Source organism: Peromyscus leucopus, chromosome 4, assembly GCF_004664715.2.
Source record: "Peromyscus leucopus breed LL Stock chromosome 4, UCI_PerLeu_2.1, whole genome shotgun sequence".
Lineage (NCBI taxonomy): Eukaryota > Metazoa > Chordata > Mammalia > Rodentia > Cricetidae > Peromyscus > Peromyscus leucopus.
In genome coordinates this window covers 63288204-63294203 of record NC_051066.1, presented here as the reverse complement: position 1 = coordinate 63294203, position 6000 = coordinate 63288204, and positions in this window count along the sequence as shown.

Below are 6000 nucleotides of genomic sequence, written 5' to 3'. Positions count from 1 at the left end.
TGGACAATTTCTAATATAATCTGTATATTATTACTTTTAATTCAATCTGCATTGCACATATAAAAGACATTCTATCACTACAAATTTAATAAAATATATTGCTAGTTTCATATCTAATTTTAAGAAATCACTGTTCATATCTATGTTTAACTTTCCCAAACACTATATTATATTCTCTATCTGTGGAAATTTTCCTAACAATTTCAATTATAATCAAGTTGTATGTGTCCATCCTTTCATTCAATGTCAATTTAAATTTGTTATGGTGAGTATTTACTCATTGCTTTTTACACATTTGAATGCTTTTTAAGGAAAATTTAAAAATTTAACCAGAAATGAGTATTATATATAGATGAAATATGGATAATTACTGTATACTCATAAATTACGTAGACTTTGTTACCATTCTAGAGTCAGTGGGACCTGGGAGAATAGAGCCAATAGATGAGGAGGACTTAAGTATCATGCAATAGCCAACTTTATTCAGAGTATCAAAGAAGGGAGACAGTTTTCCAGCTACCTAAGCAGTCTCAAGTTTCTCCATGGTTGTTATGGGGCACAAGTCCCAGAAACAGTGCTTGCCTTTAGATGCTAACTAAGCCCAGAAGATCTGATAGATTTATTTGGGGAAATTTACTCACTTTTGCTGTGGATATCATTCTATATAAATAAAACACTGATGGCCAGTGACCAGACAGGAAGTATAGGCGGGACAAGGAGAGAGGAGAATTGAGAAAACAGAAAGAAGGGGGAGAGACACTACAGCCACCACCAGGACAAGCAGCATGTAAAGACGCCGGTAAGCCACCAGCCACGTGACAAGGTATAGATTTATAAAAATGGGTTAATTTAAGATATAAAAACAGTTTACAAGAAGCCTGCCACGGCCATACAGTTTATAAGTGATATAAGCGTCTGAGTGATTATTTTATATGTAGATTGTGGGACTGCGGGGCTTGGTGGAATCTGGAGAAAAGCCCTCAGCAACAAATGGCACCCAATGGCTTGAGTTTTGACTTCACAACATGGGGCAATCAATCCTTCAGCATCCTCTTATTCAGTCTGGGAAGGCTCTAGGCAGTAGCTGAGGTGAAAGGCAGTTTTTTTTTCTTTTTTCTTTTTTTCTCAGGGGCTGGTATTGCCAAATCTAAAGCATACCTCTAGGTGGAAGCTCTTCCATGGCCATGCATTTTCTTAGAGAAGATACACGATGCTGCCAAGAGCTGGCATGTCTCTCTATCATAAAAAAGTTTTTTGTATTAAATGTCATATTCTCAGATCTCTAAAGGTACTTGAGGTTTGGGGGAACAAAATCTGTTAGGTATAAACAAATGTTGAAGCTTAACTTTGAGAGCACATATAAGTTAAATCTGGGCATACATTTTTCCCAACTAGTTACAGCTTACCAATATTAGTAAAAGCAAGGTTAGGCATATGTTCTTAAAATGGTCTTTGTTAACCTAACTAGACTTTAGATAAGGAGCAACCCTTTGTCAGACTGCTTTGGTATCATCAAATAGTAATATCTCAGGCTCTGCTGTTTAGCTGTGGTCCTAAGATATATAAGGCATAACCAAGTTTTAACATTGTAAGCAATTTAGTTTCAATATCAGTGGGCTTATTCTTAGGTTACAAAATTTGGCTGGCAGCAAGATTCATCCCTGTACATGAATGCAGAGGTACAGCATTAATATCTAAGTAACCAGAATTGTTTTAAATTTTATCTTTTATAAAACTTGCTTTAGGGCAGGACAGGAATTATCACATAGAAACCTATCCAATCCAAAATAATTTGGAGACCTGATGTCTCCTAGGGGATCCATCACCCTTGCTAAAAATGGCAGTGAGATCATGACTCTCTTTTTAATCTTACTCAAGATGGTGACTGCCCACATGGTTACCCTCATCAAAGATGGCAGTGAAGTTATATAACCTGTCTGTCTTTGACCTTAGCCAAGATGGTGCCTGCCTACATGGTTATTCTCACCATGGCAGACCACATGGTATTTTCCAGAGAAGTTTAAATCTGGAGTTACAATATTTTAGGTCTTGAAATCATAACCAATTTCTTAGCTTTAATTTTTCTTTATTTTATTTTATTTTACAATACCATTCATTTCTACATAACAGCCACAGATTCCCTTGTTCTCCCCCTTCCTGCCCCCCTCCCCTTACCCCAAGCCCACCCTCTATTCCCACCTCCTCCAGGGCAAAGCCTCCCCTAGGACTGAGATCGACCTGGTAGACTCAGTCCAGGCAGGTCTAGTCCCCTCTTCCCAGACTGAGCCAAGCATCCCTGCATAAGTCCCAGGTTTCAAACAGCCAACTCATGCAATGAGCCCAGGACCTGGTACCACTGCCTAGATGCCTCCCAAACAGATCAAGCCAATCAACTGTCTCACCTATTCAGAGGGCTTGATCCAGTTGGGGGCCCCTCAGCCTTTGATTCATAGTTCATGTGTTTCCATTCATTTGGCTATTTGTCACTGTGCTTTATCCAACCTTGGTTTCAACAATTCTCACTCATATAAACCCTCCTTTTTCTCGCTAATAATAAGGTAAATAACTTTCTCACAAAATCTGAGCTTGTGCAGCTAGTGAACATAGCGGAGATGTTAGCAAGACACACACAGATTACACAATTCCAGGCATTCAAAAACAAACCAGGCACACTGTGACCACATTAATACATTACAACAGAAAGACAAACAAAAAAATTTTCCAGGGAACTGTGTCAACTGACCAACTCCTAAATTAAGAGTTTACAGTATAAAGCAGCATGTAAGAGACCATAAGAATGAAAGACGTTTCCTAGCCAAGGTGGTGGAGGTAGTGGGGCCAATTTCCTAGCCAAGGTGGTGGAGGCAGTGGTGCCAGGTGCTGCTTTATTGGGCCAGCCCACTGGGGATGGCTGGGCCTTGTCAGTCTAGGTACAAGTGGCAGCACCTCATGTACCAGACCACTAAGAAGGTGTTGCAAAGGAAAGTGGGAAACAGAGTATCAGGGAAGACAGGTGGGAAAGAGGGGCTCCAGTGGTAGTGGCAGCAGGAGGGAGGAAGAGGGGGAGTGAACAGAGACAGAGCAAATAGAAGAAGGATACATTTTGAGCAAAAGCATGAGATGCCAACAGGTAGAGAATCAGGGAGCAAGAGATAAGGGAGGCATCCAGCAGTCCAGAGCCCAAGCCATAGGTCTCCCAGGCTGCTGAGAGAGGAGAGTAAACAGGACAGACAAGCCAATCAGCAAAGAGGGGGTGATTGGAGCACATAGTCCAAGAATCCCAAGAGAAAGCTTGAAAGTAAGGTACATCTTTCCATCTATTGGATCACTGGTAGAAGTTACAAAGGTCCTGTGAAATATTGGGATATGAGGTGCTGGCAAACATCCATTTGGATTGACATGGATAAGTTTAACCCTTAAGTCAGGTGCTAGATATGGTGGTGGGTGCATTTTCCATGAGTGAGTTAGAGAAATAAAGTTCAATAGGATGGAATCTCCAGCATCCCAGAAATTCACAAGGACCAATGAGGAGGCACAGGATACTCGGTGGATCGTCATCCAAAGAACATGTGTCAATGGACACCTGGGTCCAAGGGATAAAAAGGCACCAACTGCCCACTCCATCATCACTTAGAGAGCAGGGGGTAATGGGATAAGAGTCCCAGTAAGAAACAGCTGCCTGGTGTGGCAGGATCGTGTGCTATTGTTCCCTTTGTGGAAATGGGCAAGTAAGGCATAGAGTCAACAACACAGATTCTGGGAGGATGTTGAAACAACAAGCTCAGTTTATTCAGGAATAGGCAAGCTTTATTTACCCTCTACCCCACCCAGAGGGGAGGTCTGATAAACATGCATCTGCTGGTGTGACATGCCTCCCTCTCACTGGTCCAGGTTATCTCTAGATCATGTCTCAGCTGCTGTTGCTAGGGCCCTTAGGCATTCCCAGGTTGACTTTCAGGGAGTATCTTATTACTGGTTTGGGCTGTCTGGACCTCAAGCATAGAGCTGAGTCATCCCATAGCCTGGTGCCAGGACTTCAAGAAAAGCCAGAAGGCAAGAACTGTGCTCAAGAAATGAAGCCTCATATTCAGGGAAATGGCCAGAGGTGTAAAAGGAAGAGCTTACAGATCACGCCAGTGCTGGATGAAGGGGCCCAGCTTTTGGAAAAGTGCTGGTGAAAGTTCCAGTGTCCTGGTCTGCCTCAGATTGCTGCTTGGCAGAAAGGAGCACCAGGAGGGCCTGCTGAGTCATGTGGCACCAAATGTTGTATTTTTAAAATGGCTTGACGTGGTCTTGGCAGGTGAGAGTCATTGGGCCAAGATACTGCCTGCTTACTGGCAAGGTTTCCAAGGGGCTAGCCAGGTAATGATTAAATGCTAACAAGACCCTTGCCTTGTTTTCTTGGAGTATTCTCACAACCACTTATGAGACTTCTCCTCATATGACTTCATTTCTGGACCATATTCCAACAAAACTTCATGGCAATCTTGAGATTAAAGCATTTTGACTCAATTCCATACAGATTGTCTTATCCAGTTTTAGGATAACATCTTACTAGAAGGTAGATAGATATTCTGTTTCTATACATAAATGATGTTCATAGTGGGGAAGAAAATGTCTATGCAATAATTTTTACAATTAAAGAGTTCAAGATGTAGGGAGGCCTATATTTGGAAGATCAACCATGTTAACTAAAACAATTATTGGATTTTGGCAATATATAACTGGGTGGTAGTACTGTCAATCCTTCCATTATTTCCTCCATTGGCTAATTTATAATTATTTCTCTCTCAGCCCTAGTTAAATAATTCTCTTCAGTTGCTTCCTTTACATATTAATTTATTTGTACCTATTTCTTGAATTGTTACATACAATGAGACAATATAAGCATATATTTCCTCAAACAATAAATCATCTCAGTTGTGAAAACCTAAGTGTCATAGGTGGGAAACATCATGATACAGCAAACAAATAACAAAACAAAACCCCATATAATATGAGATTTGGAAATACTCATAAATCAATGCTAAGATGATATTATCTAATAGTGTGGCATGTTCTATTTACCTAATAGAGACTTTAATAGTTTGGGTAATGTACATAAAATGGTGTATACAAACCTAAAATATTTCTAAATAATTAAGTTCCTGAGATATAAACACCTTGCTTATAAGTATGTTTTTAGTGTTAATATATATATATATATATATATATATATATATATATATATATATATATATATAGTGAATCCATATATCTCATAATTGAACACTGAAAAATCATTTTAGAATTAATATGGATATGGATCTAAGTTTGAAAGCCAGTAAGGACTCTTTTGATTGTCAATCACAATTACATATCCTGATTTTCCTGAGCACATTCATTTTACAGTTCCAGTATCAAATAATTCTACCTGAAAATATTTCATAATTGAAGGCCCGGTGTTCCTTTGCTTTATGCTGTCATCTGCCACAGTATAAGTGTCTCAGGAGAAATTCCCGAGGATTCTTTATTTAGAAAAACATCTATTTGTACCCAATTTGTCAAGTAACTTTCTTTTACAAATGTGAATGATGGCCAGAGCTGTGATGTTATTAATCAAATGTATAAATAGTACCAAAACATTGTGTGTGTTTCTTGTTGTTTTCATTAAGTATTTCGTTTGTTTGTTTGGTCTTTTTTGTTTGTTTCTTTTTTTGAAAGAGAGAGAAAAGACAAGGTGTTGGGTGGCTGGGTAGGGAGGATTTGGGAGTATGGGGAAAGGAAAATCATAATTGGAATATATTGTATGGCTTTTTTCATAAAAGGTGATGATAAAAATAATGTTAATATTGGGCAAAGTTTTTGTGAAATGATTAATTCATAAGGACAGAGTCCTTAGAAATTGGATTATGGACCTTACCACTAGGACCCAATAGCTCCCTCTCTCCTGCCTCTAAAGAGAATCGAAGGTCAGACTGTCCATGATTTAAAAAAAAAAAAATGCACACTATCAGCACT